Genomic DNA, 17944 nt, shown 5'->3' with positions numbered 1-17944 from the left:
GAGGTACAAAAATGAGGAGGTTAAATGATACGTATAACTTTAATATGTTCATCCCTTTAAACCATTTTCCTTTAAAACATTTTCAAAACCACTTTACCGAGTAATGATTGACATACAGAAACTGTACAAACTGTACATACTTAATGTATACAATTGTACATACTTAATGTATACAATTTGAGTTTGGATATAAGTATATATCCATGAAATCATCACCACAATCTATACCATAAACATGTATACCATCTCCAAAAGAGGGTAGATATTATGGACCTTTTCTTTTTTCCTGGAAATGTATCATAGGGAAATAATTTAACTAGTGTACATAGATATTTGGTGCAGGCTTGTCTATAATATAGCAAAACTGGAAATATGTAATAGTAGGCTCTTAGTTATATGTTAATATATAATCATACTATAAAATATGTGGTGGTGGTGGTTTAGTTGCTAAGTCGTGTCCGACTCTTATGACGCCACGGACTATGACCTTCCAGGTTCCTCTGTCCATGGGATTCTCCAGGCAAGAATACTGGAGTGGGTTGCCATTTCCTTCTCCAGGGGATCTTCCCAACCCAGGAATCAAACCTGGGTCTCCTGCATTGCAGGCAGATTCTTTACTGACTGAGCTACAAGGCAATATGTAGCCAATAACATGTAAGACTTAGGTCTGTACTCGTTAACATGGAAAGATGAATAGATATATACTACTTTTTGTGTGCATGAGTATATACAAACGTGTATTTCTATATATATTCCTATATATATTATGTATATATTAGGAATATTATATATTCCTAATATATACATAATATATATTCCTAATATATATATTAGGAATATAATAGGAATATATTTTATATTATATATTAATATATATTTAATATATAATATATAAATGTATGTTTTTATATAGGGATATATATAATATGTAACATTATAATAGTATATATAATATGGGAATTTACATATAGGAATATATGTAATATAAATGTTTATAAATATGTAAATAAATATGTTTATATTATATAAAATATATAATATATATTCCTATGTAGAAATATATAAATATTAATGTATTATTTATAATATACTCTATAAATATATAATGTAATTTATAATATATAAGTATTAATACATTAATATAATATATACATGTTTATATATATTCACACACAAAAAGGAATATATATTTCTTCATTTTTATATAGATATATATAGGAATATAGTTATATACATAGGGTTTCCCAGGTGGTGCTAGTGGTAAAGAATCCACTCACCAATGCAAGAGACATGAGACATAGGTTTGATCCTTGGGTTGGGAAGAGCCCCTGGAGGAAGAAATGGCATCCCAATCAGAATCTGCCTGTAGTGCAGGAGACCCTGGTTCGATTCCTGGATCAGGAAGATCTGCTGAAGAAGGGAGAGGCTACCCACTCCAGTATTCTGGCCTGGAGAATTCGCAAAGAGTTGGACATGACTTTAACTTTCACTTTTCCAGTATTTTTGCTGGGAGAATCCCATGGACAGAGGTGCCTGGCAGACTACAGCCTATGGGGTTGCAGAGTCAGAAACGACTGGGCATCTGAGCAGAGAGCAGAGTCATATATATAGGCAAGAACAAAGCTGGGAGTATATAATGACAATGTTGACAACAGTAATTATTTTGAGATGGAAATCACCTCTAATCCCTCCATTTTCTTATAACTTTACAGGCATTCTATTTTCCCCACAATATAACTTGTATTACTTTTATAATTAGAAAATAAAACTATTTTGATTTTTGAAGTTGTTTTCACATGTAAAAAGTCATACATTTAACAATAAGGGATCAAATTTGCATTGACATTTCTAAAGATTATTTGAGTTTTCAAAAAAGTCTTAGCATCAGCTTGCCAATTCTAAAAGTTTGCTGGGATATTGATAAGAGTTGTATTGAATCTATAGTTTTTTTGTGGAGAACTGACAGTGTGACAATATTCAGTTTTTGAATATCATGGTACTCTCGATTTATTTAGGTCTTTAATTTCCTTCAGCAAATGTTTCTTCCTTTTTAACTTCTATGCCTTTATTTTTGTACCTTTCTGTGTTTGCTATTACCTCTAAGATAATGTTGAATAGAAGTGTTGAAAGCTGTCTGCCTTATTTTGTTCCTAATCTTAAGATAAATCAGTTTTTTTCACCATTAAGTTTGATGTTGGCTATGTTTTAGTGTTGTTTGTTTTTTTTTTAATAAATTCCCTTCGTTAGATTGAGAAAGTTCTCTTCTCTTTCTAGTTAACTAGAATTTTTTTTTTTTTTTACCATAAATGAGTTGTTGAATTTTGAAAGATGCTTTTCTGCATTTATTGAAATGGTCTTATTATTTTCTACATTATTATTTCAACATGGCAAATAATATTAATTTTTTTTGAATGTTAAACTACCTGAACTCCTGGTATAAACCCCACTTTGTATGAAGTCTGTGTATATACACACATATTTTATTAGGTTTGTTTTGCTAGTATTTGGTAAATAATTTTTCTATTTCATGAGAATTTTTTCTCTGTTTTATGGATCTCTTGTGATATGTTTATGTAGTATTAGTATCAGAGTAATAGAGACCTCATAAAATCAGTTGGAAAATATTTCTTTGGGCTCTTTATTTTAAAGAGTTGGTATAGGATTGTTATTTCTTTCTAAAATATTTGATAGAATTTACCAGTGAAACCAAAGAACTTAAGAGTTTTCTTTGTGGGAATGTTTTGAAGTGTAAGTCAGCTTCCTTTGTAGATATTGAAATATTTAGATTTTCTATTTCTTTTTTGTGTCAGTTGGTAATGTGTTTAAGGAATTTGTCTATTTCATCAAGATATGAATTTTATTTGGCCGAAGTCAAAGTTTCCCTATTATTCTTTCAAGCTCTCTAGGTCATCTCCTTTATTCTGGATATTGGTAAGTTGTACATTTCCTTTTTCTTGATAAGCTTTGCTAGAATTTTGTCAATTTTATTGAACTTTTTTTTTTTTTTTTAAGTTTCCTAGGGTAGAAACTTAGATCACTAATTTTGGGCCTTTTTCCTCCTCTAATATAAGCTTTTAAAACTATATCCCTTCATGCATTGCATATCCTTTCATAAACTTCAATATATTTTAAAAGACATTCTCAGTCAAAATTTTTTTCAAAATTATTTTTTGTTTCCATTTTTGACCTATGGACAGTGTAATTTTGAATTAACTTCCAAATATTTAGGTCTTTTCTAGATGCTTATTTATTTTTACCAATAAATGTCAGCCTTCTGAAATCTACTGAGATTGTCTTATGGACCAGCATAGGATCAATCTCTGACCACTCCATCTGTACTTAAATGTGTATTTACTGCTTGGGGGTGTAGTGGGCCACAAAAACTGTGAAGATTAATATGGTTGCTTATGTTAATAAGGATTGCGAAAATCTTAAATTTTTCTAAGTTATTCTATAGATCAGTGACAGAAATATGTGTTAAAATCTCCAGCTATGAATTTGTCTACATCTCCCTTAGTTCTGTAGCTTTTTTCCCCCACGTATTTTGAAATTCTGATACTAAGCAGATGTTTGTCTCTAGTAATACTTTTTGTCTTCAAGTAATTTTGAATGATGAATACAGCAACTCTAGCTTTTCAAGCTTAATGTTTCCATGGTACATATTTTTCCATATGAAACTTTGAACATATTGGTATCTTTGTAGTTAAAGAGCATTTCTGCCTTTTGTTAGGTTGCTAAGTCCATTAAAATAGAATATAATTACTATATGGCTGCATTTAAGCATGCCATGTTGTTATATGTTGGCCATTTGTCTCTTGAATTCTTTTGTTTCTCTCATTCTCCTATCTTCTGTTTTAAGCAATTAGGTTTTAAAAAGTATGTCTGCTTCTGGGCCTTTTGGCTAAGATCAAGTGTAGTTTTTTAAGTATGCATTTCAATTCTTCTTTCTGTATTTATTTACATTATTTTTATTAGTTGCTGTCTGAATTAGAGTATACATCTTTAATTTACCACAATTTATTTATACTTCTTATCGAATTGCTTCAGGTAAAATATATAGTAGACTTGCAACAGTATATTTTCATTTACAACCTCCCCCCATCCTTGGTACAGGAAGGTATAGTGAGTTCTAGACAAAAGGAACAGTATGTGCAGAGGCATGAGAACAGTGGAGAACACCCTATGACTGGGGAATTAAAATATGTAGTCCAGAATGGTGTGAGCAAGACCAGAAGAGAAATGGAGGGGAAAAGAGGCTGAGAGGTAATTAGAGGGATGATTTACAAGGGGCTTGTAAACTGTGATAAGCTGTTTGCACTTTATTCTGAGGGCAATGGCAAGCCATTAAAGTGGTTTATGCTAAGGAGTGATATGAACAGATTTACATTTGGGGAAGATTAATCTGACTGCTATGAAAAATAGACTTGCAGGAGGGGAAACCTTGAAGCTGGAAACTCAGGAGGCCATTGCATTATTCAAACCAGAACAAAGCAGGTTCACAGGAGTAGTCTTCAGTAAGTGGACAGATTCAAGAGGTGTTTTGAGGCCGAATAGAAATGTTTTCTTTATGGATTGACTGTAAGGGGTGGAGGAGAAGAGGCAAAGATGAGTTCTAGCCTTCTGGCAACTGGATGGGACCTGGTGTCATTCACTGAGATGGCAAGTTCAGCAGTAACAAGATAAGGAATTCAAGTTTCTCAAATGTGTCTGTCACTGGGTCAAGATATGTGAGCCGAAGGATTTTCCACTCTTTGAAAGTAAAATTTTTCAGATACTTTTGGGGGTATTTCTTTGGTAGGGCTGGGAAAATGTACGTTTTATTTAAAATGTACATTTTATTACAGATTTTATGTTCAAGATAGAAGTTTTATTACACACTTTGTACTTTTCATTTTGATTTATGATAAAGGCTATATAAATTCCACTGCTGAGTGTAGTTTTGTCTGGTAGAGTTGCATGATCTACATATCACCAGTTAGATAAGGAGATAACTGGCATCCTAGTTTTGGTTTATTTCAGTAATGGTTTGGGAAAAGGTTATTTCATTGTTTGGATCCCTTAATTAGGCTCTGTGTCCAACATGGAAATGACAGCATCTAATTTAACCATGGCTGCAACTCAACCAGAAAGGTGTTCAACTAAGGTATATAGCGTTGAATATCATTTTTCTTAAAAATGTGTTCTTTTGGTTCCAAAGCGAAGGACCATCACAAAGAAGGATGGACAAGTGCTCAGCAAGCAGGCAGCAGGTAAGCTGCTTTCGCTTCTGGGCAGCTCCTCCATTCTACTTCTGTCTTTCAGCTAAGCGGAAGTAGATAATATGAGGCCATATCTCATCACAGTTCTTTGATGTATATAGTTTGGAAACTGTGCAGGAGGGTTCTGCTTTATTATTCTTATCACAATACTTCTTAGTTTTAGTCTAGAAGGACAAACTGCTGACTCCATTTAGCTTCCACTGTCAGCAGAAGTCTTCAATCAAAGCTTGCTCGCGATGTCTGTGACCATGGTCTGATAAGATGAACTTCATTTCATTAAGAGTAAAGCAGAAGACTAAAATCCGTAGGAAGCCAGCTAGGGCCTTTCCATTAATTCTGATCAAAGGCTGATCTTAATTCTGATCTTAGGCTCAATGATAAGTGCCTTTTTAAACCTAGTGTATGAAGTTGGGATATTTTCTTGCTTATACTTTTTGTGTGCTAAGTATATTTTGCAACTCATTCTGTTAAAGCACAAAACAAAAAAACAAAGGACTTTACAATGGAAAACAAACAATATTTGAATGCAATATGTGGCTCAAACTCTGAGTTTGACATCTGTTAGCTGTGGGACATGGGTAAGCTGATACAATATCTATGATTCTCAGTATTTGGTATGTTAATTTGTGCTCATAAAGCAGAATAAATGTGATGATTAAAGGTGGTGTGTGTAAGGTGACTGCCATAATTATTTTAATGGGAGAATGGTTTGTTGAAACAGTATCTGTCAGAACATAAAGCGTTGCCAAGGAGACATGGATTTCCTCTGAAGACAGATTTGGAAGATACTGAGCAAGGAAGTCCTCTAAAGGATGATACAGTTACAAAGAGAAAAGGAGTTTCCAATTGCTATCATTTTAAAAAGCATAAAGGAGAAGAGAAAGAGATGATGATGGCTGTGTGTTGTTTAAAAAGAAAACTTAGAAGAGAAACAGCTGCTTTAATGGATGATAAGGTGATGAGAAATTTCTTATCCTGAGAACTCTATGATTAATTTAGTTTCATGACTGGCATCTGAACAAGGGCACACAACAATAAATGGATAGCACAGAAATCGCTAAACCTTCGCACAAACAAATGATAGTTTCACTTATTTATTTATTTCCAGTAAAGCTATTTCCCAAGTGGAGAGAGGTGGGTGATGAGGGAGGGAGGTGGGGGAAGAAAAGAAAGTAAAGGATTTAATTTAAAAAAAAGTGTCCAGTATATATATGAGATAACTTCCAGGTGTCTAAAACCATAAATTCATAAATACTGGTCTGTGTCCAAATCAGATACTGAAGAGTTGTGACAGTTGTATTAAACATTTGAAAACCAAGAAAAATCAATTTTAGCGTAAGTTGTGAAAGTCACCAGAGTTACCTAAGTTCTTTGAAAGACCTGAGCGAACTTGAGATTGAACCCCAAAGTCCCCAACCTGGTAGGGAACACTGGACTTGAACTGTTTTTCTGCAAAATAAAAATTATCCTTCTATGTGATTTCTAGTTACCCTCCAAAGTATTTTTACCTTTTTTCTCTCAACTTATTTTTGATAGGGAGGAGATGGAAACTTTCAGTATCCAGACTCTTCATACTCAAGGAGGAAGTGGAAACAGCTGACATGAAAGCCAAGTTTGGAGGATATCTGATGTGTCTCGTATTTTCTAAACAAAAATTACAAATGGGGTGATAAAATTACTCAGTGGTTTATGCAGGTAGGTGAACAGTTATCTACCATTGTAGATATTAATCATGTGCAGATGACCATTTCTGTAAATAGCTAAAGATAAAATTTTGATCTTGAGTTACTTGACTAGAGACTGTTAGATGCTTGCAGTTACTACTTGATTTAAAGTCTCTCTCTATATATAAATTAGCTGTTAGTATGATTTCATGCAATGAAATTTATATGAAATCATACAGCTAGTAAACTGGACAAGCAGGACTCATGGATGTAGTTGCATAGCACCTTAAATTTTCCCCTCTGAATTCAGGAGAGGTATGAAGGCAAAAGGAGAAGGGGATGACAGAGGATGAGATGGTTAGATGGCATCACTGACTTTATGGACATGAGTCTGAGTAAACTCCAGGAGTTGGTGATGGACAGGGAATGGACAGGGAAGCCTGGCATGCTGCAGTCCATGGGGTCACAAAGAGTCGGACAATGACTGAGCGACTGAACTGACGGCCTGAGGGCCCATGACCTTCCCAGATGACATGATAGTAAAGGACCTAATATAAGGTCCATACTGGCTTTATCATGCATGTTTCCCTCATTGGCATGGGGAAAATTCATTTGCCCAAGTAAAAACCCATCAATGTAGAAAAACCCCAGTACAGCAGCAGCTTCCTTTCCTGTGCCACAAAGAGACAATCAAGCCTAACAATTATTCTCTAGATTTCTTAGGAAGAAGTCAGACCAAAGTCATGGTGTGCCCTTAACTACAGTGGAAGACTGAAGGATTCCAGCAGAGCCTGTTGAAGCACTTACCTCCTGACTTGTGAAGAAAGGGTAAGCACCCTTCTTGCTCGTGAGTTATTTGCCTAAGATTATACAGCCCTTGTCAGTAACGGTGCAGGTGGCACTAAAGGTTAAAGAACCCACCTGCCAATGCAGGAGACTTAAGAGGCATGGATTCTCTCCCTGGGGTGGGAAGATCCCTTGGAGGAGGGCATGGCAACCCACTCCAGTATTCTTGTCTGGGAAATCCCATGGACAGAGGAGCCTGGCAGGTTATGGTCCATAGGGCCGCAAAGAGTCGGACACAACTGAAGCAACTTACCATGTATGTACAGTCAGTTATGGAGCCAGTATTTCTGTGCACTTTTTACTTCAAAGGCAGGGTTCTCACCTTTTACCCTGTACTTCTTCCATCCTTTCTTACACATTTTCACTATATACAATTCATCTCAAAGAAATAGCAACTATAACTATTTTTGTTAAAAAAAAATTTAATAGTAACGCTTCCTTTTAACAACCGAGAAAACCACAAAATTGCCTCATCTTCCCTCTGGGCTATGCTTTGGTATCTTTTTTCATGGTTCTGAAACAGCTTTCCACTGGACTGTATCTACTTCAAAACATGAGTTCATTTTGTATTCAAGTGACTAGTAAACAATTAGCAAAGCTTGTCCTAAGTCATCAATTAATAGTTTCTGTTTAATCTTTCCTGAAACCAGAGAGCCCTCTGTTCTAGTGTTTATTTTGATCTCTTTGAAATGCAAATCATTTGCTCTTCTACTGTAGTTCTGAGTCTCCTTTTGGCCTACATAGAAATACTTGGACGTAAAGAGGATGCCTGTTTTACTTAAACCTTTGAGAGATGAAAGTGGTTTTTGTGTAGCTTTGAGATGTATCTCTTTGAAATTAATATTATTAAATATAGGGTAGTTGGCTCAAGATGCCTGATGGTCTCTCAAATATATTATGAAGTGCTTCAAATCTATATGGCAGTATAAGGTAATGGCTAAGGACCTAGGTATGCAATAATAAAAATATGTTTAAATCTTAGCCCTTTCTTAGTCTCAGTTTTCTTACCTCTAAAATGGGAATAATTGTAACTAAACTTGGGCTTCCCTGGTAACTTACTGGGTTATCATAACAATAAAATGTGAGAGTGTATATGAAGTCGGAGCTCCAAACACATTAACTATTAATAGTTAATAATAACACAGTAATAATATTGTTATTATTCAGAGAAAGAGAAACATTATTAAGTGATATCTCCTAGACATATAAACTCTCAACTGAAAGGAGTACTTACAAAAATTTCCCAATTAAAGAGTTGCCTTCAGGGACATGCAATCTGGAAGTACTGGATTAGTTTATTAAGGTAGATATTAATGTCTGTTAAGTATCTCATATTACAAATGAGCAAACTGAGGTGACCACAATCTTGGGCAAAAGTTCCTATTAATAAGTTACTTAAACCCCTCTGACAATAGAGTTAGGAAGAGCTATAAAATAAATGCCTCCCTATGGAATGAAAAAAAGGTTGGCTGCCTTTCTGTGGTAATTATCCCTCAAGATCCACCTAGGCCAATCTCTATAAAATATGTGACCACAGAGGGCCATTTCTTATTATTAATAAATTTTACTTAGGAAAATAAGATCAAATAGAGAAGAATTCTGTTAAGTAGTTTCCCCTTCAGATTCTTAAATCTTATCTATTGTTCCATGAAAAACTGGACTCTTTGAAGTGTGGGTATTCCTGAATGAAGGGACTCTCTCTGGAGATTACTTGGTTTTAATTAGTTGGTGCTGCAGTCACCCAGACCTTTTTGAAAGCTGCTCAGACAAGATAGCTGTCTCAAATCCCATATGGAACACTCTGGAAATGAACAAATATAAATTTCTCCTAGCTGTTGTAACACAGTAGTTTAAACCAGTAGTTTATTAGTTCTGTTTCAAGAAAACACTAAGGGACTTGTGCCTGTGCCTTTCATAGCTCCACATTTTCCTAGATCTTTTAAGTCCTTGCCATTCTCCATTTTCAGATGGAGAAAGACAAAGAGGATTCTGGGTAAGAGGTTTTCATGAACCAGACCTGACAATAACACTCATAATTTTTCTCTGATTTCACTCACCAGAATTCAGTCATGTTGGTACACCTATGCATGGGAGTCTGGGAAAATGAAGTTTAGCTATGTGCCTATGAGGAAGAGGAAGTAGGCTTGGTAAGTAGCTAGCTATTCTCTGCCAATATATAGAGATATAGATATTAAGTAACAATTTAGTATGCATGGATATATTTTAAGCTTCTATTGTTTACTTATAAGTTATTCTTGAAAGGATGTAGGCATCTGGAAAATTATTATCTGTCTAAAATATCATTGCAGTTTTACATTCAGCTGTTTTGTTTGTATTTCTCCAATATGTAAAAAAAAAAAATAATATCTTGCCACATTAAGGTTCAAATTTGGTGCTTATTGATATAACCATCTTTGCCAGATAGAGAACTGCACCTAAAATTTCCATTTATGTGCCTATTCTGTTAAGAACATTAAGTCATATTAATAATACTAATAATGACTTAGTATAACTAGGTATAACTAAGTCATTTTTAGATTCCTGGGTGATAGGAATTTTATCATTTTTCTAGCTACTTTGTAGATAAGAAAATGAAAGCAAATGATTTTATTTTAAAGCCATATGGCAAAAAAGCTAACTAAGAATGCATAGTTGTTATATCCCAAGACACTCAATAGATTTTGCCTCTAATTATAGTAGATACTTGAGGATTTTCCTTTATTTTAGCAACTAACTGATGACTGATGTGAAGAACTGACTCATTTGAAAAGACCCTGATGCTGGGAATGATTGAAGGCAGGAGGAGAAGGGGACGACAGAGGATGAGAAGGTTGGACGGCATCACTAACTCGATGGACATGAGTTTGAGTAAGCTCCGGGAGATGGTGAAGGACAGGGAAGCCTGGCGTATTGCGGTCCATGGGGTCACAGAGAGGCAGATATGACTGAGCGACTGAACTGAACTGAAACTGATGACTGCCAAATGATTTCTTGAATTTTCTCCAGAAAAGAGTGGAAAACTGTCAAAAAAGAAAGTACATTCAGTTCGGCTCAGTAAACATATCACAAGTACCTTCTATGTTCAAGGCAGAGAGCTATGGATGTAGAATTGAGTAAATGCAATTCTTGTTCTCAAACAGTTAATAATCTAGTAGGGAAACTGTCCAGTAAACAAATTAATGATTCAATTTTCTCAAATTGGAATCAAATTACAATTTAACATCAAAGATGCATTTTACTGTATTATTTAATATGCTGTAATATTTCATAAAACAATGTCTAGTCATGGAGAAGTAATTACATTATCTGTGATTCATCTCCTTAAATTGACTATTATATAGGAATTAAAATCATGGTTATAGGAGATATTTAATAACTTGGAAAATGTTTACATGCAGAAATGTTAAGTGAAAAAAGTGGGATATAAATTTATACCTATAGTGTGAATATTAAAGGGGAAATATCCTTATGCATCAAACAAAAGATTGTAAAGAAATACAATAAAATGTTAAGTGTTAGAATAAATATCCATTACTTGTAGCAACACTCTATCAATTGTTTTTGTGTAAAAAATGTTTTCAACATGCATTACATTACTTTTGAAAAGATAGAACATAAAAATATAATGAAAGCACTTCAAAACGCAATCATAGTAAGCCTCTGCTGCAGTGACTAACTGATACCTAGAAATGAACTAATGTACCTTTTACTTAATCAGCCCACATTACAGAGTAGAAGGTAGGTACCATTTTTGGTTACTATTTCTATTTTCTCTATCAATATTATATTGCTCTATAATTACCTGATGATTTCCTACCATATATTATTTTTGTACATGTTGCATCTTCTCTACTGGACTCTTTACTTATTGAGTTGACATCCAAGTGTGTTAATGGAATAGCAGTTTCAACCATGGTGCCTCCAGACCACAAGCATAGGGTAAGTCAGTGGGAAGGAAAGGATTCAAGTCATGGATGCTAGAAAGGGAATGACACGTAAGCCTCAGCCTATGTGATCTGGGCGGCAGCTCTGTTCATATATTAACGTGCTTATTCTTGTCCTGAAGGAAAGAGAGAGTGTGCTCGGGCCTAATAGTGTCTTGTACAAAGCATGGCACCCCTTTAATAATGGGTACTAGGACCAGGAGCATGATGTTTCTAGATGCCAGGCCTTTGTTACTATGGCATGATTTGTGTCGAGTCAGTGTGTTAGGTATTTAAAACTTAAATACCCTAAAAGTAAGAATTCACTGTACAATTTTAGATGGAAAACCAGAATGGAAAATAGTAAATGGAAATTAATTTTAAAAATATAAACAATGGAAACAAAACAACATTACATTCTAGTTACAATTTCTTATCTTCCCAGGCTATGTGCCAGAGACCTGATCTCCATGTGGATAATGTCAGGGTCAGACAGGGGTTAAAACCAAGTCGTCGTCTTCTTATAATTAGAGGGTTGACAGTACACATAAAAGGGACTAGCTTCATCTTCATTAATTCAGGGTTACTAAACATTTTGTACCTCCTAAAATGAGAGGATCACATTGGAATGCATCCCATACTTTGGGAAATACATGAAAGGCTTAGGCAACGAGTCTTTCACTTCTGATATTTCAGTTGGCAGAATTCTATAGGAGCGATGACACAGAAGGATAACTTCATAGCATCAGATACCAGACAAGCGCTGGAATAGGCTTGCACTCAGGCCTCTGTCTATACTCCCAACAGTCTCTCTCTCTAACACCCTCTCCTCTCCATGCAGCACTGGACATCGCTTTCCATTTTGCTGCTGATAGAGTATTCATGAATAATTGGTCCTTCAATTGAGTTATTTCCAATGATGGAATACAGAAATCACATCTCAGTTTCCACTGAAATATATAAACAGGGCTGAAAACTGTCATTTATACACACATATGTGTGTTTTAGATTGAGCTGGTTAACTATGTGTCTCCTTGGAGACTATACATACACATTGTTTATATATACACACTACGTAGACAATGTATGTGTGTCTGTCTATGTACAGATATTTAGATATACATACTGGGAAGGCTTACATATATTTGCTAGTTTATATTTTAGTAAAAATCTCTGGAATCATAAGGAACACATATTACGTTTACCTTTATGCAATATACATGCTGCATTTGGATAAACTGTCTCAAAAGAAAACCCATAAATGGCTCAGAAAATGAGAATTTTATGACTAAGAATGAAGGTAGAAAACAAAGTATGAAAGAGCCTAGAGTATAAAACAGCCTACATAAGGAAATAATTCTAGCAATTTAAATTTGTTTCATAGAAAACAATGTCATTTGAGGTTTTAATTCATCTAATTCAGGGGTATAATTCATAGGGTAAGTTTATGTGAACCTCTGGTTGAGTATTTAAAGCCAGGTGAAATCTTAATTTGATTCTGAGATCACTGTGATTTAAGCTACACCAGTTAGTACCTAATAATGTGTGACCAGAGAGAAAGCAATCTTAACAGTTTCTGGTACAAATTATTTATAGGCCTTAAGTATCTCCCCATATTATGTTTCAAAATGATGACAGAGTATTTATTACATGCTTACTTTATATGCATTATATTATTTAGTGCTCGAAATAACCTCTGAGATAGGAACTGTACTTGTTATGATTTTCTGTAGATAAGGAAACTGAGTCTCTAGGTCACATTTAATGCCAAGATCATTCAGCAAAGAAGTGGTACAAGTGGTATTTAAACAGATGTGTCTGTGGCTCTAAAGCCCTTGTTATTCTGGTAAAAGCAACCCTGGGTGGTAGGTGGTATTATGCCTATTGTCTTTGTAGGATATAGAGTTGAGCCTTAGGGAGAGCAGAGCAGCCAGGTCAAGGTCATTGTTGTAACAAGTGGCAGGGCGAGGATTCCAACCCAGCTCTGTCATCGACTCCAAAGCCAGCTGAACTTCCTCTGCCCATCTCTGAAAACAAGTCTGCCATAGCAGAGAAACAAACAGCTGCTTTCAACATATGTTATGAATTACATAAGCAGCATTTATTATATAGTTGGTTTTAGCTTCACTAACGCCTCATAATGTTTTATTAGTATTGCATGTTCTCACTATAGCAAAACTCAAGGTAGGAGGGAAGTCCACGTGTGTCCGCTCTGGTGATCTAGGTTTTACATTATACAGGTAGAATGACCACAGCGGATACCACCCAAACTGGGACTCTCCTGTGAAGGGATGGGGGCACTATGCATATAATATTCTGGGCAACAGGAGAAAAACCTGAGCTGTCCCAGTCAAAGATGGCCACTCCCCTGGGAGCATGTAGATTTCCCTCCTGATGGTCCTGGGCTGGTGTTTCCCTTGGTTCAGGGGTTCTAACAATTCTTCTCCTGGATGCTTATCTCAAAACTGAGTTCTTTCAATACAAATATGAAGAACAAATACATTCTTTGATCTTGATTAATCTAGTTTTAGGAAAAAAATGTCTAAGATCAATTAAGTAGTCTGGGGATTAGAACTGAGCAAATTTTGATATTTGAGGGCTAGGATATCTTTACAGCCAGAGGACTGAAACAGTAAGAAATTACCCTCAGTAAACAACATTGTTGTGTTCTGCTTGTGCTATGGGAAGAGTGATGTTTATGAATTCTATTAAATCAGGAAGGTGAGTTCAAAGACTTGGAATGGGCAACCAGTTATCAAGAAATCAAGAAATCAGGCATGATGCTATGCCAGGAAATAGACACAACATGAAAATAGATAACATGAAAGGGAACAGGAAGTTTTGGACAATCTTATCTGACTCCTTAACCATGGCATGTAAACTCAGGAATTCTCAGTTTCATAATGTCAAGAATAACACCTCTATCTATCAACTATTTACTGAGATTTTTAAGTGAATTAAGTACATGGAGTAGTTGACAGACAAGAAGCCCCATAGCAAATCCTGGTTCTTTCCTCTTTTTACTTAAAATAGCAAAGGAACACCCCAAGTTCTATAACAAGACTTTGTATTTTTCATAATCATCTAAAAAGGTCACAGTTTTTCTTTTCTCTTCCTTTCCTCCCTCCATTTTCCTTTCTTCTTTTTCTTAAGTCTTCCATTTTCCTTCCTTCCTTCTTTTTCTTGTTCCATTTTCCTTTCTTCCTACTCTCCCTTACCTCCTTCCCCTTCTATTCAAAGACTTAAGATGGCCAAAGTATTATAAAATGTAACCTCCTGCATACACAAAACAATTTGATGGAATTAGAAACTTGTAAAAATTAATCATTATCAAAATTAACCATTCAATTGTAAGTTTTTTTATAAGACCTTCAGGGAAGGATTTCAACGACCACTTCTCTCATAACACTAACACTTAAAGAATATACAAACTAGGGTGTGAATTTTTCCATCTGGAAAACAAAATTCTCTGTACCAAATAGATACATGAATATTAACTTCAGGTAAAATGCTCTTCAAATTTCATTTGATTCCTTAAAAACAAAAATGTTGGAATATGTACATATGTTGTAAGTCCTTTACTGTCCTTAGATGGAAACTTCTTTGTTAGTGTACATGTTTATTTTTATTCCTTTCTTTGACTCTTCCCTATGGGCCTTCAATAATGGTCCTGGAAGGGAACCAAAGTCACAGAAGAATTTATAAAAGGAGAATGAAGGTATGTAGGTAATAAGAGTTGAGGAATCAAACTCCTTTGTCTTGCTTTAGGAGATGGTGAGGGCATCTTAACTAACACCCAAAGAAGATGTCCTTTTCATTATAGGGGACTGGAATGCAAAAGTAGGAAGTCAAGAAACACCTGGCATAACAGGCAAATTTGGCCTTGGAGTACAGAATGAAGCAGGGCAAAGGCTAATAGAGTTTTGCCAAGAGAATGCACTGGTAATAGCAAACATCCTCTTCCAACAACACAAGAGAAGACTCTACACGTGGACATCACCAGATGGTCAACACCGAAATCAGATTGATTATATTCTTTGCAGCCAAAGATGGAAATGCTCTATACAGTCGGCAAAAACAAGACCGGGAGCGGACTGTGGCTCAGATCATGAACTGCTTATTGCCAAATTCAGACTCAAACGGAAGAAAGTAGGGAAAACCCCTAGTCCATTCAGGTATGACCTAGATCAAATCCCTTATGAGTGGAAGTGACAAATAGATTTAAGGGACTAGATCTGATAGACAGAGTGCCTGATGAACTATGGACAGAGGTTCGTGACATTGTACAGGAGACAGGGATCAAGACCATCCCCATGGAAAAGAAATGCAAAAAAGCAAAATGGCTGTCCGAGGAGGCCTTACAGATAGCTGGGAAGAGAAGAGAAGCGAAAAGCAAAGGAGAAAAGGAAAGATATTCCCATCTGAATGCAGAGTTCCAAAGAATAGCAAGGAGAGATAAGAAAGCTTTCCTCAGCGATCAATGCAAAGAAATAGAGGAAAATAACAGATTGGAAAAGACTAGAGATCTCTTCAAGAAAATTAGAGATACCAAAGGCACATTTCATGCAAAGATAGGCTCGATAAAGGACAGAAATGGTATGGACCTAACAGAAGCAGAAGATATTAAGAAGAGGTGGCAAGAATACACAGAAGAACTGTACAAAAAAGATCTTCACGACCCAGATAATCACGATAGTGTGATCACTCACCTAGAGCCAGACATCCTGGAATGTGAAGTCAAGTGGGCCTTAGAAAGCATCACTACAAACAAAGCTAGTGTAGGTGATGGAATTCCAGTTGAGCTATTTCAAATCCTGAAAGATGATGCTGTGAAAGTGCTGCACTTGATATGCCAGCAAATTTGGAAAACTCAGCAGTGGCCACTGGACTGGAAAAGATCAGTTTTTGTTCCAATCCCAAAGAAAGGCAATGCCAAAGAATGCTCAAACTACCGCACAATTGCACTCATCTCACATGCTAGTAAAGTAATGCTCAAAATTCTCCAAGCCAGGCTTCAGCAATACGTGAACCGTGAACTTCCAGATGTTCAAGCTGGTTTTAGAAGAGGCAGAGGAACCAGAGATCAAATTGCCAATATCCGCTGGATCATCGAAAAAGCAACAGAGTTCCAGCAAAACATCTATTTCTGCTTTATTGACTATGCCAAAGCCTTTGACTGTGTGGATCACAATAAACTGTGGAAAACTCTGAAAGAGATGGGAATACCAGACTATCTGACTTGTCTCTTGAGAAACCTGTATGCAGGTCAGGAAGCAACAGTTAGAACTGGACATGGAACAACAGACTGGTTCCAAATAGGAAAAGGAGTACGTCAAGGCTGTATATTGCCACCCTGCTTATTTAACTTATATGCAGAGTACATCATGAGAAACGCTGGGCTGGAAGAAACACAAGCTGGAACCAAGCTTGCTGGGAGAAATATCAATAACCTCAGATATGCAGATGACACCACCCTTATGGTAGAAAGTGAAGAACTAAAGACCCTCTTGATGAAAGTGAAAGAGGAGAGTGAAAAAGTTGGCTTAAAGCTCAACGTTCAGAAAACTAAGATCATGGCATCTGGTCCCATCACTTCATGGGAAATAGATGGGGAAACAGTGGAAACAGTGTCAGACTTTATTTTTTTGGACTCCAAAATCACTGCTGATGGTGATTGCAGCCATGAAATTAAAAGAGGCTTACTCCTTGGAAGGAAGGTTATGGCCAACCTAGATAGCATATTGAAAAGCAGAGACATTACTTTGCCAACAAAAGTCTGTCTAGTCAAGGCTATGGTTTTTCCAGTGGTCATGTATGGATGTGAGAGTTGGATGGTGAATAAAGCTGCGTGCCACAGAATTGATGCTTTTGAACTGTGGTGTTGGAGAAGACTCTTGAGAGTCCCTTGGACTGCAAGGAGATCTAATCAATCCATCCTAAAGGAGATGAATCCTGGGTGTTCATTGGAAGGACTGATGTTGAAGCTGAAACTCCAATACTTTGGCCACCTCATGTGAAGAGTCAACTCATTGAAAAGACCCTAATGCTGGGTAGGATTGGGGGCAGAAGGAGAAGGGGACAACAGAGGATGAGATGATTGGATGGCATCACTGACTCGATGGACATGGGTTTGGGTAGACTCTGGGAGTTGGTGATGGACAGAGAGGCCTGGCATGCTACAATTCATGGGGTCGCAAAGAGTCAGACGCGACTGAACTGAACTGAACTGAACGGAGGGCATCTGAGGATTTAT

At 36.1% G+C, this 17944-nt stretch overlaps 2 protein-coding genes across 12 annotated transcripts in view; one reads left to right on the top strand and one right to left on the bottom strand.

Annotated features, from left to right (window-relative positions):
- Window positions 1–11314, top strand: part of LOC145509321 (uncharacterized) — a 403057-nt gene extending 391743 nt beyond the window's left edge. The window contains exons 11-17 of the transcript XR_014056003.1: window positions 2899–2931; window positions 5198–5249; window positions 5980–6213; window positions 6795–6953; window positions 7637–7750; window positions 9829–9915; window positions 10496–11314. The gene's annotated coding sequence lies outside the window, so the exon portion shown is untranslated. The remainder of the gene's footprint in view (window positions 1–2898; window positions 2932–5197; window positions 5250–5979; window positions 6214–6794; window positions 6954–7636; window positions 7751–9828; window positions 9916–10495) is intronic.
- The window catches only part of LINGO2 (leucine rich repeat and Ig domain containing 2), a 1356204-nt gene that overhangs the window by 5370 nt on the left and 1332890 nt on the right, over window positions 1–17944 (bottom strand). For all 11 annotated transcript variants that reach the window (XM_081497697.1, XM_081497679.1, XM_081497690.1 and 8 more), the window contains one exon: window positions 6767–6902. The gene's annotated coding sequence lies outside the window, so the exon portion shown is untranslated. The remainder of the gene's footprint in view (window positions 1–6766; window positions 6903–17944) is intronic.

This window comes from Giraffa tippelskirchi, chromosome 1 (assembly GCF_054371585.1).
Source record: "Giraffa tippelskirchi isolate mGirTip1 chromosome 1, T2T-mGirTip1v1.2.pri, whole genome shotgun sequence".
NCBI classification, from domain to species: domain Eukaryota; kingdom Metazoa; phylum Chordata; class Mammalia; order Artiodactyla; family Giraffidae; genus Giraffa; species Giraffa tippelskirchi.
This window is presented reverse-complemented; position numbering and strand designations above follow the sequence as displayed.